The sequence below is a fragment of the Castanea sativa genome, chromosome 11 (genome assembly GCF_040712315.1).
Source record: "Castanea sativa cultivar Marrone di Chiusa Pesio chromosome 11, ASM4071231v1".
NCBI classification, from domain to species: domain Eukaryota; kingdom Viridiplantae; phylum Streptophyta; class Magnoliopsida; order Fagales; family Fagaceae; genus Castanea; species Castanea sativa.
The window spans coordinates 5,011,184-5,035,832 of NC_134023.1; the positions used below are offsets into that span (position 1 = coordinate 5,011,184).

The 24,649-nt window shown below is 37.1% G+C and overlaps 1 pseudogene; it reads right to left on the reverse strand.

Annotated features, from left to right (window-relative positions):
* Window positions 1–17,489: 17,489 nt before the first annotated feature.
* LOC142614826 (beta-amyrin 28-monooxygenase-like) lies at window positions 17,490–23,440 on the reverse strand (annotated as a pseudogene).
* Between the last annotated feature and the right edge of the window lie 1,209 nt (window positions 23,441–24,649).

A 24,649-nucleotide genomic window follows, 5' to 3' on the forward strand; every position in this document is an offset into this window, starting at 1 on the left:
AACATGGTGTATAAAATGGGTGGAAAGGGAGTTCATATGCGCTCGAATTCTCAGTTAGTGGTCGGTCAAGTAACTGGGACCATGGAGGCTAGGGACCCAAGAATGCAAGAATACTTGGCCCAGGTCAAACGTTTACAATCTAACTTCGATTCCTTTATCCTATCACACGTTTCTAGAAATGGAAATACACATGCAAATTCCTTGGCTACCTTAGCGACATCCTCGGTTCAAAATTTACCTAGGACTATCCTTGTTGAGGATTTGCTGGAGCCAGCTCTTACTACTGTTTCTACAGTTTGGATCCACTTAATAAGGCCCGAACCTAGTTGGATTGACCCTATGGTATCTTTTTTGAAAAATGACGTTCTGCCCAACGACAAGTCTGAAGCAGACAAAATCCGTCGAAAGGCAACGCGTTTCTGGTTGTCTGAGGATCAGAAGCTATATAAATGATCGTTCTCCGGACCATATCTGTTATGCGTGCATCTTGAGTCAACGGAGGCGCTTTTGGAAGAACTACACGAGGGGATTTGTGGAAGCCACATTGGTGGGAGGTCCCTAGCCCATAGGGCCCTGACTCAAGGGTATTGGTGGCCCAATATGCAGAAGGAAGCTCAGGATTATGCAAGGAAGTGTGATCAATGCCAAAGGTTCGCTCCCAACATTCATCAGCCTGGAGGAACCCTTAACCCTCTCTCCAGTCCGTGGCCTTTCGCTCAATAGGGATTGGACATAGTAGGACCATTTCCGAGGGCTGTAGGAAACAAAAGGTGGTTGCTTGTAGGGACCGACTACTTCACTAAATGGGTAGAGGCTGAGCCCTTGGCAAATATTAGGGACATCGATTCCAAGAGGTTCATCTGGAAAAATATCGTCACTAGATTTGGTGTACCACATACATTTATTTCCGACAATGGGGTTCAATTTGACAGTAGAGCTTTTAGGAAATATTGTAGTGACATGGGCATCACAAATAGGTACTCCACTCCAGCTTATCCTCAGAGAAATGGGCAGGCCGAGGCCATCAACAAGGTTATAGTTAATGGACTCAAGAAAAGACTGGACAATGCGAAGGGCAGATGGGTGGAGGAATTGCCGTATGTCTTATGGACGTATCGAACTACGCCGCGTAGATCCACAGGAGAAACACCATTCTCTATGACTTATGGGGCCGAGGCAGTGATCCCTTTAGAGTCTGGTTTTCCCACATTAAGGATGAGTACTTTTAGCCCAGAAAATAACAACAGCCTCTTGGAGAAGGGATTAGATCTAGTGGAGGAACGGCGAGAGGCAGCTATGGTCCAAATGGCTTATTGTCAGCTGAAGTTTAAACGGGGTATGATGCCCGTGTGAAGCTCAGGCCCCTAGCGCCGGGGGATCTGGTTCTGAGAAAAGTGGTGGGTACTGCAAGAAACCCAGCTTGGGGAAAATTAGGACCGAACTGGGAAAGACCATATCGGATTATTTTTGTAGCAGGCATAGGGTCATATCGACTAGCTGATTTAGATGAAAAAGTTGTACAACGTCCATGGAATGTAAATAACCTTCGAAGGTATTATTATTAATAAAAGGTACTTTTGTCATCTGTCGTTTAAGTTATAAAGGTATATGAACTTATCAATTACAATTCACTAAGTATCAAACAGAAACTTGGTTATGCATGGTCCTCAGACTGCATACCTTATGGAAATTGATATCTTATTATTTGTTAAACAAAACCTTAGTTATACCAGGTCCTTGAGCCTTCTACTTTGGAAAAATTAATATCTTAAGTTATTATTACTAAGTATCAAACAGAAACTTGGTTATGCATGGTCCTCGGACTGCATACCTTGTGGAAATTGATATCTTATTATTTGTTAAACAGAACCTTAGTTATGCCGGGTCCTCGGGCCTTCTACTTTGGGGAAATTAACATCTTAAGTTATTATTACTAAGTATCAAACAAAAACTTGGTTATGCATGGTCCTCAGACTGCATACCTTGTGGAAATTGATATCTTATTATTTGTTAAACAGAACCTTAGTTATGTCGGGTCCTCGGGCCTTCTACTTTGGGAAAATTAACATCTTAAGTTATTATTACTAAGTATCAAACAGAAGCTTGGTTATGCATGGTTCTCGGGCTACGTACCTTGTGGAAATTGATGTCTTATTATTTGTTAAATGGAACCTTAGTTATGCCGGATCCTCGGGTCTTCTATTTTGGGGAAATTAATATCTTAAGGTACTATTACTAAGTATCAAATAGAAACTTGGTTTTATAAGGTCCTCTGACCACATGCCTTGTTAAGTTTGATTTTTGATTTTTGATTTTTTGTCGAACAGAACTTTGGTTAAATTGAGACTTAAGTTATATATCTTTAAGTGTTGGGCAGAAATTTGATAAGGCAGAGTCCTCGGACTGCTGAAAGTGAACTTATTTATTTCACAAGTTTTAATTGTTCCCAAACTGCTGAAAGTGAACTTATTTATTTCACAAGTTTTAATTGTTCCCAAATTGCTGAAAGTGAACTTATTTATTTCACAAGTTTTAATTGTTCCAAATTGCTGAAAATGGACCTATTTATCTCGTTCTTTCTGTTCGTTGTGTGCTAATAAGAACTTTATGGTAAACATAAAGATGAAAAGATGAAATAAACATAACTCAAATGAAAATTAAATGAAATTGTCTTCCATTAATCATGTCAATATATATATCATTACATGGAAAATTTCAAGTATAGAGAAAAAGAAGCCCTAAGCTCAGCCCTAAGCTCGTGGAGGGGGGTCTTGCTGAGAAGTACTGCTAGCCTCGGTGCTTTTCAGTTCCAATTCAAAGGCAGACAAGACTTTTTTCCCTTTGTCTGTTGCAGTGATTGGAGTGACGATAGGCTCCATACGTTGGCTTAGGCCCTTCTTGGCATCCCCACCCCCTTCCTTCTCTTTATTGGAACCTGAAGGTTCTGTAGGATCTGGAACGAGCTCTGGGACCATAGGAGGAAGAGTAGGAGGAACTGCCTCAGGGGCAGGAGCAACAGCAGGAGCCTCTTCTATCTCCTGTATGTCAAGAGGAAGCCAAACGTTCTCGGACTTCCTCAGCTCGGAGGCTGAAGGAACCCCTGCTACGTTTAGAGCTTCCCCCTAGACCTGCTAACAAGGCCACGAAAGCCTCTGTCAGCTGGTCTTCTGTTGCAGCTACCCCTTCCTCATAACTTGCCTGCTTGGCGGCCTCCAGGGAGCACTTGAATGTGCCGGCTTCCTCCTTCATTCGCGTGAGCTCTTTCTCTAAGTCCGAGCGTTCCTTCTAGGCTTGGGAGAGCTCATCATTCTTTTGGTGGAGAAGCTTGCGCTGCCCTTCTACTTAGGTCCTCATAGTCCTCAGGCTGGCCTCGGCACCGTCTCTTTCTCTTTTCAGATCAGCCAGCTGAGAGGTGAGTTTCTCATTTTCTGCGAGGGCCTCGCCTAGGGACTTCTTAGTCTCCATCCGAATGTCAGCCTCCATTCTGGCCTTCTTCCGAGAGTCCTCTACAAACTTCTCGGCTAAAAAGACTTCTTGAACAGCCTACGACAAAGTGTTAGAGAATTAGATATAGCAGAACACTCATTAATAATCCGATATTATGAAAAATGAAATATTCATAAAAAGTTAAACTTACAAGGGCTAATTCCCTTTTTAAAGAAAGGAATAGCTGAGGTTGGCTCATTTTTTTCAAGGTTTCCATATCCTTGGGTAGCAGAAGAGGGCATTCCAACGCGTCGGCTAGGTGGTGGGCATGGCCTTGTTGGATTGCCCTAATACTGGACTGGCAAGAAATTAGTGCTCCGTCCAGTCTTAAGTCAGGAGACCAGGTAGTCGGTGCTCAGCGCACTTCGGCCATGTCTCTGATCTCCCCACTCTCAACTGAACGAGCCCGTCCTTTGCCCTTGTCTAGCTTCTGCTGCTGAGCTGGCTGTGGCTGTTGTCGTGGCTTCTTTTGTTTTTCGCCACCAGTCTCCTCGGCCTCCCCCTTTCTTTTCTTTTTAGGCTCCTCAGCTGGAAGTTTGGGTTCGGCTGGAGGAGGGGGAGGTGGCAAAGATGGAGGAACTTGGGACCTTTCTGCCCTTTTCTGGGCAACTTTCTCGCCTCTCTTGGTTAGAAGGCCTTGAAGCTTGTCCATGTCCTCCTCTTCGGAATCGTCTTCTGGATGGGCAATAACTAACCCTGCAACTCCGGAGGCCTCGGTGGGATCTTCTTCCTCGTCAGAAAGCACAACGAATTGGTTTCCTCGGGGTCTTTCGACGCCCTCAAGCTGAAACTTATCTATCTCGTCGTCCAATGTGTGCGAAGAGGACACTTGCTCCTTCGGGACAGCAGTTGCTTGAGAGTGTGTCGAGAGAGGGATCGCCGCAATAGGACGCGTGTACAGAATGGTGTTGGGGTTGTCGGGGATGTCGTAGTCAGCAAGAAAGTTTGGTCTTGCCACGTTTATTCTTTTGCACTTCCTATCTCCCGCGATAATCGCGTTCTCTATCTCCTAGAAGTCTGAGGATATTGGGTCTAACCCTAGTATTAGGTGAGTAACTCTCAGCTGTAAATCTTCACTCACGAAAACTTCTGAGCACAGCACGCGGTTCAGGTCAACGACGTTGCAGTGGCTCAGGCGTGGGCGCACGAGTTGCTTATCTGAAAAAAAAAAAACACCCAAAAAGGCAAATGTGGTCAAATTAGTAATGCATATGACAAATCAGAATTACACAGTTTGTGAAAGTAAATAAGCATTTAAGGATTTTTAGATGGAATTACGGGGTTGGGAAATTAGATCCTAAGGAGTCACACCTGGATCTCCCCATACGACTGGGCAGTGTGGGCCGTCATGCCAGTTGCCTGAGGCGATGAGGTAGTCGTCCTTCATGCCTTTATTAGACTTGGGCAAACATGAAATTAATCTAACTACACTAGACCGGGATTTAATATAATAACCTACGTTCTTAAGTTTGTGGCATTCCTACATAAAGACAACGTCATGCCAAGTGAGATTCAAGCCCATCTGCTCATTTAGGGCGTCGACGCTTCCTAAGACCATAAATACGTTGGGGGCACACTGGTCAGGGCACAACCGGTGATTACAAAGGTATTCCCTAGTTACGCTTCTCATAGGGAGGTTCATCCCACCTTCTATGAAGGCAATCATAGGGATAATGACCTCTCCCGTATTCCTAGAACTACCTACGGCCTCCGCCGGACAGTATCTCAAGCCTACATTGCTGGGAATCTGGTATTTGGCCCTAAAACCTTCCATCCCAGCGGCGGTGTCAACTAAACACTTAAATCTACCCATCTATGAGAAAGGAAAGGGAAGTTTTAAGAAGGAAAAGGGTTAGGAAAGGAGCCGAGGATAGAATCCGAGGAGAAAGGAGTAGAAGAAAAAGTAGGAACTTACGAGTTCGTAGTTATGCGAGTTTCCACGGATTTCTTGAGAGAAAAAGCAATGACTGATGTTTTAGTATGATTAAGTTCTGAAGAAATAAATGAAGGTGCATATTTCCAAAGCGTTATGACGTGCGTAAAGCGGCCTCGAAATTAGGTTCATCCCGCCAAATTTTCAGGGGGCAATATGGACCGTCGGATGTTCATCTCACCGTTGAACGTGGAAAATAAGGTGTAACTTGCGGTCATAAATGCGCGGGTTTTTGAAATTCGAAGCGCTAGACGGCATTTTCTGGGAAGTGAAACGATTTCCACATACGTGATGAGGTATGAAACATGTGGGGGAAGTACAGGTCGGATCAAAACTCCATTTTTCTCCTCGGATAGGGAAAAATAAAGTTTTGAGGGGCTATTATGGGGAGTGAAAGAACCTAAGTGGGTATTTGGGCCTTGGGCTTTATCAGTGGGCGCTAGTTCATTCTTGACTAAAGGGCTTTAGGGCCATGAGTTTGCTCATGAGCCAAGGGTCCGAGGATTCATCCGAGGAAGAGTCACTCCTCGGACAGATCAGTGACTGCTTGGAGGCTCACTAGAAAGATCAGGGCAGAGTTCTGGAAAGATTGTAGGTTACGGAGGGAGTCCAAATACCCTCTAGACATTTCGTTGTAAGAGAAATATCTCAGGAAAAGGCTGCTGCCTCCACATTAAAGACCTTGCACCTACCTCCCTGGCCGCATTAATGGGGAAGTGACCCCTGAACAGTGGAGTTCAGCCTTCTGGCTAGTATTTAAAGATTTCAAGAAGGTGGTAGAAGAAAAATTTTGGGGTGACACGTGGATAAAGAAAGAAGGAAAGGAAGTATATAAGGGGAAGAAGGAGGAACTTAAGAGGGAGGAGAAGCTGTAACCTTTATAACAAAAAAGAGAAATAATATACAAAGGGTCCTCGGCCTATGTCCGAGGAGGTTCATTTTTCTCTATTTGTCCATTGTTTATAAATATTATAATATTTTGGCCCGTTCATCAAGTTTCGAGCACTATCAAATTAGATTGCAAACCCACACTCTACAAGTTGAATCGTTTAAGGCTCATTGGGCCTGAGCCCACGTATATTTTTGGGTCCAGGTGCAATTGTGCACTTACATTATCATATGTGAAAGTGATTGTCCACTATTTATACTCGACCAATTCATCAAATATTCCTAATAGGTTGAAACTATTTCTAAATATATATATATATATATATAAACTCTTTATTTTCTCTTTATTTTTTAAAGACAAAAACGTGCGCTCACACACACAATGAAAATGAAATGAGGTTCTAACACTCGCACAATTATTTAAGCAAGCACATTACTCGTAATATATATCATAGTTGTCAAGGTAATAAAGTTCTCAATGAGCTCACATAAGATTCAATAATAATATACCAACTCAATTGTTGTAAACCAGTATTTTGTGCGCAATATTAGAGACATTGCACACATTCTTTTAGAGGTATGAGTGATTTCTATAAAAAGTTTTGAAATCAAATGTTTCAACTTTCAACCTACAGTTTGATTTGATTGTGAAGAATTTTATGGCATAGTAGTGTTTGTACTTTTTTCAATTCGAAAAATTTGAAGTTTCAAAATTTTAATTTGTATAGTTTCAAAGGGTAAATGGAAACAAGATTAAGGTTATAAACATTTCAAAATTTCATAAAATAATTTTTAAGATAGTATAGTATTTCAAATTTATTGCATCCATTCTATAATAATTGTTCTTTATTAATAAGTCAAGACATCAATTGTATTTTAGTATAAGTGATGATTGAACCATATATCTCTTATTCAACAACAATATATTTTATTGGTTGAGTTATCTAGAAGAGTAGAACCTACAAAATATTTTACCAGTTGGATGTGCATTATTGCGGCTGAATTGAATTGTATGTGAAAGCTCAGATTTGTGTTAAAACACAAGAGCTTGTTTAGACCCCAAATTAAAAACTACGGCACGATTGATTTTACTCTAACTTAAACTAAATGCGGAATAGAGTAAATGCGAGCGAACAAATAATACAACTACTCTAAGTCATATTCAACAATACACAGCAGTAAAATGAAATCTAAAAGAGTAGGGAAGAGAGATGCAAACACAAGATAACACTCTAATGTGTTATCGAAGAGGAAACTGAAGATCTTGGCAAAAAACCTCTCTGCTGCCCTCTAAGTGGTAAATCGATCCATTAGACAATAAGTTGGAATACATGAATAGCAAAAAACCCTCTAAGCCTAGTCTACCCAATGCACCTAAGCCCTCCAAGCTCCTACTCCAACAAGGCTTCTTGGAACCGTGTCTTGTCTAGCTTTACGGATCCCGCAATGCGCCCGATTGCATCCGCCAAAACTTGGCTTCTTCTAGTGCTTTCCACCCAGCAGCACCAAAAAACTCATTGGACACTCAATATGGGTGTGGTGAGTGTTTGGGCTATCAACCTCTCAAGGATTTAGAAATGGAAAGGTAAGAGTAGAGGAAAACCACAATGGATGGTGTGTAGAATTGTGGGTATGACAATCTCACACTCTCAAGGGTTTGAGGCCAGGGTTTTCTCTTCTGAAAAGCTCTCTACTCAATATATGGGTAACGATGGTATATATAGTGTGTATGAGGATGTAGTGGAGTAAATATGACAAAATAGCAAAACAGACTGTTTCGCGTGTATCTCGTGGGAAGGCCTTACCTGTGAGACACTCTCGAAAACTAGATGTCACCATCTGTCATGACTCTTCGCATTCTAGTCATGTGCAAGACACATGTATCACTTCGCAGGATGCTTAGTCGCGAGCTACCTGTGAAAACTCTTCTGTTTTCAAATGCTTGAGTTTTCACACTCTCTCTCTTTATCACACAACCCTTACAATAAAATCCCACAATAAATACAAGGTATAAAAGATTGAACAGAATTACAATCAAATTTGGCATAAAATTAAAGCCAACACAAAACATTTGTAAATCACAACTTTACAATCTCCCTATTTGGCTATTCCATGACAAAACACCCTATAACAGACTTTAGACTTAAACGTGAGTTTGAGAACAATGGCAAAACTCACTCACACCTAATCTAGAAGTTGTGAAGTACTTGCACGAATACACCTGTATCCTGAAACACTCGCACACAAACAAAACTTTCATTAAGCTTATGACAAGTTGAATACAAGCAAAGTATATGAGCAAGTATAATACGATCAAGATAAACAACAAGATATAAGCAATGAATCACAACTTGATCATACAAGAACAGTCATTACGGCATGACTACAATGATCATTTAACTAAATAAACAATCATCCGGACACATAATGCAATTAAGTGCAAAGCAAAAATCAATTGCATGTCCAAAACACTCAACCAATGCAAAATACCAAAGTATTTGCATTAAGGATACATGATCCAACAAGGGCACAAGAGTGTAGAACTCAAGATAAACTATAAGTACAAAAAAATACTACAAAGCAATGAGATAAACACAAAGTACTAAATATTAAACTGAATTTAAAACAAAGTACTTAAAACTTTAAAAGAAAGCAATGTAAATGATAGAGTTCTACACTATGGCAAAAGAAAGTAAACAACTAAACCACAAAAAGTTAACCAAAAAGTCTAAAAAGTGCATGTGCTACACTATGCTCTATGCTCGCCCTCAAAATGTGCTACTCCCCCTCAAAAGTTTCTCCCCTCTTTTGACCGGAATGGCCAAAGGAGCTAGAACTGATCGGATTTGGAGTCAGATCCATAAGCCATTGACATATCCTCGATCTGTGATGATAAGGCAGTGATTTGACCTTGGATGTAAGCAAATTGATCCGCGGTATGTTGCACATGAGACTCAAGCATGCCATATATTTGATCTACCGTTGCTAGAAGGTGATCAAGACGATTAGATCCTTGTGTAGGTGCTGAAAAGGATGGTTGTGCTGAAGTCTCTAGGGTAGAAGTGAATCGATCAATCTCATCATCTGTCTCCACCTTCTTCTTGAACAGTAGCCCTTGGAATTCGAGAAGTGTCGGTGTTTGATCCTTTGATGTGAGCTGTGCTTCGAGTCATTGTGTGACCACCGATAAGATAGTCCCTCTGAACCACAGTGAGACCACTCAGAAGTTTGAGCCTTGTTTTTGCAATTAGGCCCATTATGAGTGAAGGGAATGGCAAAATTGTTTTGGAGTTTTGCTTCTCAATGCTCTTCTTCAAAAGGTGAAGGATGTGACCACAAATATCAATCTCTTTATGGGTGAAGAGAACAAACAAAAAAATGGTCCTTGGCTTGGACAGTGTTGTCAAGTTGGTGACCGGGTACAAGTTGTTGATCATCACATGACCAAGGGTTCTTATCTTTGGACTGAATTGGATTGTGTTCATGGAGGTTTTCTTAGAAGTACCACCAAGTATCTTCACCATTCTCTCAGTAGATTCCAATCTTTCGTCATGTTGCATCGTGATTGGTTGAAAGGGAGGACGAACTTCTAAGAAATCCTGAATGCTGTCCCTAGTGATGACAAACTCTTTGTGTCTTATCCAGCAGTTTATATTATCCCCTTCAACACTAGCATTGGAGAAAAACTCTCTGATAATTTCCGAATGCACTACTCCAACTAGATTCAGCAGTTTTGTCCATGTCCTATCCTTGAATACATCGGGAATGAACGTGTCTTCAAGGGTCTCCAACTTCACAGCCCTTTCCATGATAATGGTTGCTCCTTTGTAGAAATCATTGTACTTCAAGTCTGCCTCAATAGACTTGAAGTTGTCAGAATCTGTGTGAGCACGCTTGGATGTTGGTTTCTTAACAGCATGCTTGGTAGGGGACATCTACAAAACAGATATAAAGCACATAAAGAAAAGCAGAAACAGAAAATAGACCATAAAACTTGATTAGATTCAAGTTAGTCTAAAGTAGAAGTAAAACAGCTTAAAACAGAGTATAACAAACTCAAAACAACATGCTATAAGTGTTGAAACATGTAAGCATAAACACAATCATGAAAAAATTGACTGTGCATGTGTGTGCATGTGTTGATGCATGTGTGTGCAGCAGGTGCCGCTTAGTGTGTGCCTAAGTGATGCATGACATGACATTGTGAGGCACAAAACGGGCACAGTGTGTAAAACACACACCCAATGATCAAAACATGTCAAGCATGTTTAATCAAGGGTAAACCCAAGCATTGGAACTCACTTGAGTCCAAAACAACACAAGGATGTCACTAGGACATTTTGTCAAACACCTAACATGCAACAGTGAACATTAACTATGAGCAATGCATAAACACATGTGAAAATGCCTAAATACAGGTTTAGAATGCCACAAAGGGCCAACACAGATACAAACACAGCAAATGGAACTCAGCCCAATCAAAAATTTGAAAAAAATTTCACAAGAATAAGAACCCCAACCCATTTTTCAAAAAAACCCTAATTTTTAAAACCCTAAGGAAAAAATGCACAAATCTAAGACAAAAGTGAGAACAATGTTTAGAAAAACATACCTTGAAGAGATTTTTCTTGAAAATGATGAGGTTTAAGTGAAAGAGAGTTTTGGGTTGAGAGGGGTTCGAGAGAGGCAAAGTGGGGGAAAAGAATGATTCAAAAAAATGTCACATCTGCTATATAAAAATTGGAAACACGTGTTTTTCACGGGTTAGACAGTCGCAAAAATACTCGCGAGACACATAGAAGCTTTCGCAAGAAACTTTTAATAGCGACACAGTCGCAAGACAGTTGCGATAACCTCTATATGAAATTGAAAAAATTCCAGTTTTTGCCTAAAACCATTTCGCGAGTAGAGTTTAGTTGTGAAATACTCGCGAGGTAGTAGCGAGACTCTTTGAATGAAAATGTGATTTTTTAATTTCCCTTGAGCACTTTTCGTGGGAAGCTCTAAGTCGCAAGCTGCTCGCGAAAATGCCTCTGAACCAGTTTTTGAAGAAAAACACAAAAATGCATTTTGAACAAAAACTTAAAGCACGAAAGAATAAAAACACTTTAAAAAACATACAAAATACTCAAAAATCTTTTTGGGTTTGATCGGCAAGAAATTGAGTATACACATCACATTTGATCATGTACAATCACACAAATGAAATAAGCATTTATTGAATAAAGTCTTGTGTATTGTGTGTGAGTATCAAATGCGGAATAGTCCTTAGTCTAGAGTGAAGTTTCAATGATCAATTTAATCAAGTCATACACAACTAGTACTAAATCAAGGGGACTATCTCAATTATAAAAATGAACATATATGATCTCCCACAAGGATGATTACATAACTTTGAAGCTTTTCATTTGGCTCCATTACAAGACATAACATATGATTATTTTTGAACAAAGTACATCTCATTTTGAGATCGATGCCTAAACTTTTGATATTTTAACTTTGTGAGTAAGCCTTTGGCTTTTTAAGGCACCATACATTTCAATACAAGTCGCTTTCCCTTTTTCTTAGTCAAATACTAGTATATGCGACGGCTTTTGCGGCTCAATATCTCTTTTCGAGATTTGAAAATTGATGAGCTCTTTAAGCGAAATTATAAAAACGTGGGAAAAGATATAGGCACAAGTCTATGCATGTATCAAGACCAACAAGACTATTGATTAATCATTCATGTCAAGCTTGAAGATCAATTTACAACAATCACACATAGATTTCAAGATTTGTCTCACAAAGATAGATGTGCATACAAAACAAGCTAAACTCGTAAATGCACTACACCATTAGTACGAAAGTACTAGGCCAAACTCAAATGTGATATACACAACACAAGCGATCAAACTTTTTGAAAATTTTTCAATTTTTATGAGTTTTTGAATTTTTCAACACACTCAAACAGAACACGAAAAGTAAGATAAAAAAAAAAATGACAGCTAGCAAAAGAAACACACTATGAATTGAAAGCAATGACACAAGAAGATTTGGCATGACATGATGCATGAACCTATGAGCCTAAACATTGAAAAAATTAAATCATGGGCATAGAAAATAAATCATGCATCGGTACCCTTCTTCACCCACACTTTTCGAGTGTTTTGGGTGACAGCCTTGAATGGAGGTACACAACCAACATAGCTTTCCAACCTCGGAGTGAAGCTAGTAAGGCATAAAGAGATGTTTTTCAGCATTTTCATGACATCTCCAATGAGATGTCCTTCATTTTCTCCCTTAGATTATGTTCCCTTTGGTTTCTTCTTTGAACTTTCTTGGCCACGCATGGGATCAGCTTTCTTGAGTGCATGAAGCTTGAAACAGTTAGGTCTTATGTGCCCTTGAACGCCACAATGATGATACACATGCTTCACTTAAGGTTTGATCTGTAGTCTTTTATGGTTTGTAACATGCTTAGGCAGCCTTTATGTTTTTGTACCTTTGCTTTGTAGCTTTTGTACTTATTGATTTGCTATGCACTGCTTTAAGTACATCACTCTTGTGCCCTAGTAGGATCTTGTTCCTAGATGCATATACTTCTTGTATTGTGCATTGGTTGAGTGTTGGACATGCAAATGATTCTTTGCATTTAAGCTTAATAGCTTGCATGTTTGGATGTTCATTCCAAGTGCGAATGAGCATTGTGGTCACTACTGTATAGTGATTGCTTGTTTGGTCAAGTTTTGGTTTTACTTTACTCAATTTTGCTTGATCGCATTGTGCTTGTCTCATATGCATTACAAGTTTTTCTGCATGTGATGATCATATTATGTTATTGTGTTTCAAGAGACACTTGTTCTTATGTTTCAAGAGCTTCACGGATTCTAAAGTTAGGTGTGAGTGAGTTTTGTTCAACTGTTCCTAACTCACATGTTAAGTCTAGAGTTTGTTTTAGGGTTTTGTCACGGAATAGCCAAATGGAGAGATTGTAAGGTTGAAACTTATCAACCATTGTGTTGGCTTTTTCAGTGCCAATTTGCTTGTAATTCAGCACTTAGAAACCCTGTATTTAGGTGGGATTCATGTAAGGGTAGTGTGTGAGAGAGTGTGAAGAAATGCTCAATAATGTGTAGCAAAGTAGGGACTCGCGGCTGGATCTCGCAGGTGGCTCTCAGCTTTCAAGCCGCCAGATGATGCACACGAGTGAAGCATGTTGAGAAGGTGAACAGTCACGCCAGCTGTAGCACTACAGGAGAAAATGTCCAGTCTGGCCATTCTGTTTGCTCGCGATTTGAACTCGCGACTCAGTTAAGTCGCGAGGTCAAGCCGCCAGCTAGCCCTGTTTGGGAAAATCTGACTCTTCACATTCCTTTCTCACCTCAGTATAAATACCCCTTATACCCACGAAATGTAGAGAGGTTCTAGAGAGAATTTTGAGAGAAAAACCCTAGAGAAAAACAAAATTGACTCATCCACAATCTTCATATAGAGACTCTTCAAATTCCTATACTCTCTTCCTCTCCGTTGTTACATCCTTGAGAGGTCCATTACCAAAACCTTTTCTCCCCATACACATATCTGTGAGAAGGCTGTTTGGTGCTTTGGGAAGCAGTTAAGAAGGGACCAATTTCATATTGGTTGATGCTATGGGCTGTAGTGGAATCCGGTAAGCTAAAGAAGAAATAGGTTCGGTGCAACCTCATTGGAGTAGGAGCTTGGAGGGCTTAGGTACACTGAGTAGATTAGGCTTGGAAGGTCTTCTGCTGTCCATGTATCCTAACTACATTCTTTAGTGGATTATTGATCACTTGGAGGGTGGCGGATAGGTTTTACGCCGAGGGCTTTGGTTTCCTCTTCGATAACACATCGCTGTGTTGTCCTTGTATTTGCATCTCTCTTCCCTTAATCTTTGTCATTTAATTTCTGCTGTGGATATGGTTTTATTTGGTTTAGATTATGTTATCAATTCTAGTTTAGCTTATTTACATTTTCCGCACGTACATTGTTTGTTTATAAGCTTGAATTGGTCATTTGTAATTTGAGGGTCTAAACGTTCAAAGGTGTTTTACATGCTTTTTGAAATTTCAACCTTCTTGGTACCTTCATAGGTAGTTTCAAGAATCGTCCAAGCTTCCTCAGCAGTCTTCACATGTGATATCTTGTGAAATTCATCAGTAGACACAACACAAATTATAGCGTTCATTGCTTTGCTATTGGCATTTACCAACGCAAGAGCTGCCTTGTCCCATTCAGACTTGGCTATTGTGGGTCTAACATACCCATTCTCAACGGAATCCTATACGGACTCATCTATAGAACAAAGAAATGCCCTCATACGGACTTTCCAAAAAACATAGTTGTTTCTATCAAAGAATGGTGGAGCATTGAGAGATTGTGACTGGTCCATCACAAAAAGAGTCTTGGATCGCACTTAGGTAATCAAACCACAATAAGTGTACCCGCTCTGATACCAATTGAAAGCTCGGATTTGTGTTAAAACACAAGAGCTTGTTTAGGCCCCAAATTAAAAATTACGGCTCGGTTGATTTTACTCTAACTTAAACTAAGTGCGAAATAGAGTAAATGCGAAATAGAGTAAATGCGAGCAAACAAACAATACAACTACTCTAAGTCATATTCAACAATACACAGCAGTAAAATGAAAGTTATAAGAGTAGGGAAGAGAGATGCAAATACAAGATAACACTCTGATGTGTTATCGAAGAGGAAACCAAAGATCTCGGTGTAAAACCTCTCTGCCGCCCTCCAAGCGGTAAATCGATCCACTAGACAATAAGTTAGGATACATGAATGGCAAAAGACCCTCCAAGCCTAGTCTACCCAATGCACCTAAGCCCTCCAAGCTCCTACTCCAACATGGCTTCTTGAACCGTGTCTTGTCTAGTTTTTCAAATCTCGCAATACGCCGATTGCATCTGCCAAAACTTGGCTTCTTCCAATGCTTCCCAGTAGCACCAAAAAACTCACTGGACACTCAATATGGGTGTGGTAAGTGTTTGGGCTATCAACCTTTTAAGGATTTAGAAATGGAGAGGTAGGGGTAGAGGAAAACCACAATGGATGGTGTGTAGAATTGTGGGTATAACAATCTCACACTTTCAAGGGTTTGAGGCTAGGGTTTTCTCTTCTGAAAAGATCTCTACTCAATATGTGAGTAATGATGGTATATATAGTGTATATGAGGATGTAGCAGAGCAAATAGGACAAAATAGCAAAACAGACTTTTTCGCGGGTATCTCGCGCGAAGGCCTTACCTGCGAGACACTCGCGAAAACCAGCTGTCACCATCTGTCATGACTCTTCGCATTCCAATTATGTGCAAGACACATGCATCACTTCGCGGGATGCTTAGTCGCGAGCTACCCGCGAAAACTCTTCTGTCTTCAAATGCTTGAGTTTCACACTCTCTCTCTTTATCACACAACCTTTACAATAAAATCCCACAATAAATACAAGGTATAAAAGATTGAACAAAATTACAATAAAATTTGGCACGGAATTAAAGCCAACACAAAACATTTGTAAATCACAACTTTACAGCATGTAACATGTTATCTTTTTGCAAATGCATCCATAATGAAGGATGAATGTACACATGTATACTTTGTAGGCAAAGGTTGCAAGCGGAATCTGGTGTGACATTTGGGCACATTCACAAGGTAATCTTCTTTGAGATTACTATTTTAACTGCATATATAATGGAAGACAATATCAACACATCTAAAATTTTCAATTTTCAAGGTATCATCCACTTCCAATGAACAATGACTTGTCATTCATGAAGTAATAATGATCTCCTAATAAGAAATAAATTTTAGAATCAGAACTGGAGAGATGTAAACCAACTTTGAACTTATAAATTACTCCATTCTTATTCAAGAATAATAGTAGCATAACTGATAAGTATAGTGATAATTTTTTTTTCAAATGGTAATTAGTTTAAGCTTGAACATTATTTACAGGGAGTCAGGCTTTAGAATAATAGAATTGTCAGATTGAGAAATGAAGACATTAAAATTTTATTACACCATAAGAAGTTTTACTTGGTTCTTGATTTAAATTACGCTGCTAAATTCTACTGAGCAAGTGAGCATAGAGGTATTTCTGTTACCTTTATATTTGATTATTCTTTGGAAGTGTACTTAGCATTTCTTATATCAATGTTTTCACTTTTCAGGAACCATGTTGACATTACTTCTTTGTTTGTATGATGATCTCTAATAAGCTTGACTAGATACTATTGTAATGTCATCATGTTGTATAACTTTTAGAAGTCAGCATGAAGGATTACTGTTTGGTTCTGAATCTGTTGACGAAAGTTTTATTGAAGTGCTTTCTATTTGTTAATAGAATGTTCAAATTTCAAACCAAAAGTAGGTAACACTTCCAAAGAAATGAAGAGGATATAGTTTATTGCTTATGCAGGTTTTACGGAATTTGTTGGCGGAATATTTTGATTTTCCTGCAGAATGTTGTGGCCCTTGAAGGGAAGCACTGCCTTTTCCTTTTCACTTGCTGACTTTTCTTTTTGTTTGCCTATTTTTAAAGAAAGATTAGCAGGATTTATATTCTATGCTTAAGGCAAGCTTAAATACTATTCAGCAAAAAAAAGAAGAGAAAAAAAGAAAAAAAAGGCAAGCTTAAATACTGTCTTTATTTGTAATATCACAAAAAATCTTTTTTGTTCTGTAAGGCATGAGGCGAACTGTAGATAAGAAAGTTTTGGTAGTTACAGGAAAAAATTCCTATCATGGAATGGGATTCATTTTGCACGGATATGTGGTAAAAACATAAAGCATTTGGCACCCAGCAATTAAAAAGCAAATTTATTATTAAAAACAAATGGCTTTCACGCTGCTTGGGTCCTTGTCCCCTATAGGCCGTGTAAACTAATTAGAGAAAATATGAAGATAAATGCTTAAGTTACCTTCAACTTTATAACAAAAAAAAAAAAAAAAAACTCACAAATTGATGTAATAATAATGAATGTGATTAGCCACATTAATAAAAAAAATGCTAAAATTACTATAAATTTTACTACATATGTCTTACAATATGATTGGCTGACTTCAAGAGCAAAATAAATGAATGTCACAATAACTTTTATTTAATTCATGTCATATCAATTTGTAAAACTTCTATAGTTGTAGTATTGCTAGCATTGCACATAGTTAAATGTCTGAATTAGTTTTTGTGATTTATGATACACTGTTTGTAAGCTTACACAAAAAAGTGATAATAAAGATACTACAAATTTTATTACATGAGCCTTTAAGCTGGTGTGTTTATTATGTTGTTCAAGTAATACCAATGCCATTCATTACCATGTCAATTATTAAACCTTTGTAGTATTTCCTATACTTTAAATATAGAAATAGTTATCACTAGAGGCTTTAACTCAATCTAAAGTTTATGAGGTTTAAGGATAACGGGAAGACCATGAACTGGAATGGAGGATAGTTGGTAAGTAATCTTTTCATCTGGAATTGCTTTCTCCCACTTGAATCTTGTCACCACATTATGCATATACACTAGTATTTGTAAACGAGCATACTCCCTTCCGGCGCACATTCGTGGTCCTCCTCCAAATGGTACAAAAGTGAAAGGTGCTGGGCCATTCCCTTCAAATCTTGATGGATCAAATTTCTCAGGATCTGGAAAGTATTTAGGATTTTTGTGTGTCGAATGTACAGTCCAAAATGTCTGCAAAAATATGGATTCAGAATTCTAAGTATTACTATTAAAATATGGATTCAGATCTCATTACACTAAGTATAATTTGGCTTATGTATTGTTAATGTAACATACCTTCCACCCTTTAGGGATAGTATAACCTTTGTAAGTAAATTCATGTATAACCTCTCTGAATGCTCCTTGAGCAGGCGATGATAGCCTCATCGACTCACATGCTACATTCCAAGAGTACTTCATCTTTTTAATGTCATCCCAATTTAACAAATCCTTTGGACCTTTGGATCTTGCAATCTCCATTTGCTCTGCTTAACAATATATCCCACTTTTTCATTAGATTAATCTTTCCAAATAGCACCATGTGTCACTTGTGCGAAGAGCTACATGCAGCATACTAAATAAAGTTTTTGAATTTCTTATTATTAGCTATATATGGCCACTAAAAGATTGGGGCATTGTAGTTGATTAACCTCACCCAGCAATTATAAGGCATCTGTGATGAAGTCAAGATTTTTGTTTGGAGACAAAATATGAATTAAAAAAATCCTTAATTACAAACTTAAAACACAAACACAGACACATTGAAACACATACTTTTTGCTTGGTAGAGGTATTAGGTTTATGTGTGTAGGCCCAAGAAGCCCAATTCTATTGTAAGCTCATATATACCTAACCCAAACTATCTCTCCCTATATAAATCCTACTTTAGTAAATTGAAAATCTAGCATTTGACTATTCACATAAATATTAAATCATATGAGTTATTAAATTATTTAAACAAGGAATGTGATGTATTAAATTGATCATGTGACTTCCTCTAAAAAAAATTGGTCATATGACAAAACACATATAAATGATCATTTGAATTGTCATGTTGTGGGTTTGAGGGTAAACGATAGAGTTTGAAGGTAAACTCTATCATTTTATCCATATGTCCTCCGCGTTTGCAAAATTTTAAGATTATCAGGATTAATAATTATCCATAAAATGTGTTATGAATCAAATAGTAATTAAAATATAATTAGTACAAAATTTAGCACTTATGTTTTAAGAAGATCCAGAATGCTTAATCTAGGTTGCATTTGGGAACATATTATAAAGCCAGTTTATTTTACTATTTAGCTTATTTTTGCTACTATTCATGAGTCCCGATGTACTATTTCAACTAGCTTTTACCTTTATTTATAATGTTTTCAACAAAAAGTTTTCAGTTTCAACTAAATAAGCTGTTCCTAAAACAGATGTGAAAATTTTAAAATATTAATCTAATAAAAAAATTATTGAGTAAAGTAACATTAACAAAGTGCTACACCAGTGTTACTTCACATATATTTCTGCAATATATGGTAAAGTGGTAGAGATAGCTAGCCATAGCAATTGTAGATGGCATGTTTAGAAGGAGTACCTTGCAAGACCAGATTGTAAACATGAGGGAACTCTGCTAGATACTTCAACACGGATGTGATAGCAGAACTAGTGGTATCATGGCTACCAATAAGTAAGCCCAAAATGTTTCCAGCAATCGTCATCTCGTCCAAAGCTCTACCGTTCTCATCTGATGCAAGGAGAGTATGAGTCAATAAGTCATGAGCAACTGTCCCTTTATTCTCTGCTAGCTCTTTCTTCCTCTCTTTGATGAGTGCTAAAATCTCTCGGCGAATAACTTTGCCTCCTTTTAAGGCACGATTGTAGGCTGTACCTGGAATATTTATAGGCACAGACACTGTACCAGCCTTGACAAGGTTAAAGGGATCAGAAAATGTTGACACATGGTTAGGATCTGTGATACTCATAAACAATCTACAAGCCAATGCAAAGGTATACTTCAATGACAGTGACAAAATCTTGACTTGTTTGTAAGGACACCAATCTGTCTCCAAGTGTTCCTTTGCCATGGAGTCCATGATAGGTATGAAATGTTGAAGAGCTTCTGGCTTTAGAAATCCAACCACAAGGCTACGTAATTTAGTAGAATCACTGTTGTTATAGTTTTCTTCAGATTCAAACACTACCTTCTGTATGCATCGTGGCCACCAAGCGGTGACATATTTTTTCTCGTTGGAGAACAAAAACTTGTTTCCTGAAGCACCACACAACACGGCCAAATTCTCCCCATACAGTGAGGTTTGAAAGAGACCCTGAGAGTATTTTCTCATTCTTTCCTTAATGAACATCTCTGGGGTTCCCCTTTGTCCAGCCGTACCAAATTCCAATGTTTCTCCAATGATCGGCCAACCCTTTTTACCAGGTGGTAACTTGGAATGAGTGACTTCTGTCTAAATATGAGGAAGACAAGGAAGAACGAAATAGATACGACCACAATGTGAAGCAGGTTTGGAAGGATATCCATTGCAACTTTAACAATTACACCAATGAGCAAGACCAGAAAATAACGCGAACAAAGCAATAGAAATTAAGTATAGTTCGGATGCATATATAGAGGGAGTGGCAAAGCCTAAAATTTTGTCAACGAGGCCAAACCTGCACATATTTTCAAAGTTTTGTGAGAATAACACGAATTAGTTTCTTGTATATTAGACACGTTTTCAAAGGTTTATTTGCTTCTATAAAGTGAATGTGCACATGAACATGCCTGGTGAACTACTATTTTGTGCAGTACTTTGTGGTCCATTGTTGAATTAAATTTTAGTTTTGACACTAATGAGCATGTGAGGTATAATATCTTATGTGTTACTTTGTGGGTTTCAATTAGCTCAACTAGTAAAGTTTCTGATGGTTGAATAAGAGACCTAGGGTTCAATTTCCGCCTATATCAAAAATCGATTAGTGTCTTGGTCTAGTAATAAAGAGTATTATCAAGAGTGGATGTCATAGGTTAAAACTTTCTAAAAAAAAAAAAAAACAAAAAAAAAAAATCTTATATGTTACTTTAGGTTTAGGAAATTTCACTTGGTCGAAACATTTAATGCGGTCATCATAAGTTTAAAAAGTTATTTAATATATTAAGGTTAATTGAGGTTTAGGGCACAACACTTTGGGGTTGCCAAAAACCAATCAAGGTTTTATGGAAAATCAAACTCGGTCAACTAATCTAGTTAGTGGTGGACTAGACAAGCTAAATGTATTTTCTCTAGAGGAGTCAAGCTAAATGTATTATTGTATTTCAGTATCACTAACTCTCGATATCTTTAACTCTTTTAATATAAATGCGTATTTGTAACGACCCAAGGAAAACGCTAGCCACATCTGCGCTATACCTCAAAAGGACTAGTCACAATTGAGGCTCCTTGTAATTGTTAATAAAGCTTAGATCAACCCAGTAAATACCCGATGTGGGACTTATCACACATCCACACACATCACACAATCAATCAAATTGGGGCATCACAATCTCTCCCACTTAAATCTCTAACGTCCTCGTTAGGGCTCACTTTGTGGGGTAGTGTCTCCGAGCCCACACAGAGTTACCGAGCCAGCTCTGATATCATATGTAACGACCCAAGGAAAAGCGCTAGCCACATCTGTACTATACCTCAAAAGGACTAGTCATAGTTGAAGCTCTTTGTAGTTGTTAATAAAACTCAAATCAACCCAGTAAATACCCGATGTGGGACTCATCACACATCCGCACACAACACAATCAATCAAATTTGGGTATCATAGGATTATTTTATTTTTTAGAAAACAAATAAAAAAGTGCTAAAGAGATTTATTTATATATTTAATAAACTTATACTCTAAATACTCCTAAATTGAAGGTCTTTTATATGACAAAAATGTCAACATTAAACAACAATTAATTTAAAATATTTATAATTTTCTTCCAAATGAAGGAAGCACTACCTAAAATTTAACATCTACCACCGTGCAGCCTTGGTGCAACGTTCATTCCATAAAAATAAGTGCTTATGAGGTATGAAGTGTGAGAGGCAATGACCAAAATTCAAGTATCTAGAACTGAGTTTCACATCCATATACATTTAGATTATGCTAGAATAGAATTTTTATCTTATATAATAAATAAAAATTAACATCTACCTAAATTTGAAACTTAACACACATTTTGGTAACAAGATTTTTTTTATATTTCTCACAGCAAGACTAATACTATTTACCAAACAAATGGACGGTAGAAAACAAAGTAGTCAAACATTATACATATTTGAAGAATTACAGTTCTTTTTTTTTCTTCCAAGTTTTATGTTATTAGATGGTATGACATGACATGTGAGAAAGGTATGGAAATGTGTGTAAATAGATTTTTTGTTTTTGTTTTTTAGATTCTCTTAGCAAAAAACTTTTTTTTGATAAGTATAAAAAAATGTTAAGAAAAATAAGTTGCACCTAGATAGTATTAAAAAGTACAATAAAACACATAAATAATAGTAAAAATAAATTCAGTATGTGTTTGGAAAAATTTAAAAAGTCAGCTTATTTTACTATTCAGCTTATCTTAGTTACTATTCATGGGTCCTAATGCACTTTTTAGTACTATTCAAGGATCTCACTTTACTATTTCAGCTAACGTTTACCTTTATTTACAGTACTTTGAACAAAAAAATTTCAATTTCAACAAAAGAAGCGGAACTCAAACAGACACTAAAATTACAATAAACTAAAATTTTCAATCTACTCCAAACAAGGATTCAGATCCTCTAGAGTTCTTAGGGTACTCTACCAGTAGAGTTCATTAAATCCTAACCACTCTTTAATGATTTAATGGTCTAGATTTTGCCATGTCAGCATTTCATTAATAATATTTTTGAAATAATAAAATAATGTTGTAAACAAAACAATTAAGATGATTGTTAATGAAATGCTGACATGGCAAAATCTAGACCATTAAATCATTAAAGAGTGGTTAGGATTTAATGAACTCTACTTGGTAGAGTACCCTAGGAACTCTAGAGGATCTGAATCCCTCCAAACAAACACTAAAGGTGTGTTTGGATATCGGTTATTTTGCTAAAACTGAAAAACTATTGCTGATAATAAAGTAGATAAAGATAAAAGTTAGTTGAAATAGTACAGTGAGTTCCATAAATAGTGTCAAAAAGTAGGGGTGTGCACGGGTTGGATTGGGTGGGTAAAGGCCAATATTTTTATCCAATCCGCCACTAGCGGGTTAGGAAAATTCCAATCCGCCACTAACCCACCAAAGGCTAAATCCGACGGATTGGTTACAAATTTTGGCGGTTTCAACTCGGTGGGTTCGGCAGGTTGGCGTTAGTAACATTTTTAAAAAAAATTATCACGAACAACAATTTGTTATTAAATAATCTCAAAATATAAGTAATGCACAATTGATAGAAACTGAAATAAAAAGACAAACACAGATTAAACAATATAAGACAACAAAGCAATTACATACCTTTGTGGCTATCAGTGAAGAATTGAAATGATAAGAAATAAGCTTAAAAAAGGTTAAAGAAGAAAGAGGAAGGGAAAGGCAGTGGGCCGTGGCTGATGGTGAAAGCCAAAAGTGAAATTAAAGGTATATAAATACAGAGTGTATACTTAGTATATACGGCTGAAGTAAAGGGGATGGGTGATAGGTAGGGGTGTTTAGGGTTTCAATGTTGACTTTTTAGACTTTGTATAAGGATTTTTTTCAAGACTAGTTTTGTTTAGGGAATTAATTTGTTAATTAGTTGTAAAACTTTATTAGGAGAATTGATTAACTTTGAATACTTAACAATTTGAACTAATATATGTCATGTGGTCAAATGCATTTAGTTATTTTTTAAAAATAAAATTTCTTTAACTTTGCAGTGAATGTCAACTTTACATGTTTTTTTTTTCTTTTTATTTATTTTATTAAGTGATATCCACTAACTTCAGGATGTGTGATCCACTTTCCTCCACTTCATAATTTATATATTTTAAGAATGATATATATATATATATATATATATATATATATATATATATATATATATATATATATAATCATTGTTAATTGATATATTTACCATTGTATGAAAAACCTATTTAGCAATATATAGAAAATATAAATAAAAATATATTTAGTAATCAATTAATAAACTTATTTTACCGCACTTGTGTCCAAATTTTTAAAAAATTGCGGTGTCATCATATTGCATCTATGCTTGTATCCATGTAGATGCTTCCTAGCCTAAGGCCAATTAAATATTTATTTGTAATAAATGAAAGAGTTACTATAATTACTTTGGGGTCTCTCGTGTCCCCCCCTATTTTTCACTTAAAAACATTATCAATTTATTTTGGAGAAAATGTGTAGCATATGTCATGTGGTCAAATGCATTTATATATTTTTTAAAAATATAATTTTTTTTTTTTAACTTTGCAGTTAATGCCAACTTTACATGTTTTTTTTATTTTTATTTATTTTTTTAAGTGATATCTACTAACTTAAGGATGTGTGATCCACTTTCCTACACTTCCATAATTTTTTTATTTTTAAATATATATTTTAATATATATTTTAATAGTGAAATATATAATCATTATTAATTGATATATTTACCATTATATGAAAAAATTGTTTAACAATATATAGAAAATATAAATAATAATTAATTAATAAACTTATTCTACCGTACTTGTGTCCTAATTTTTTAAAAATTGATATGTTATCGTATTGCATCTATGCTTGTATCCGTGTAGATGCTTCCAAGCCTAAGACCCATTAAATATTTATTT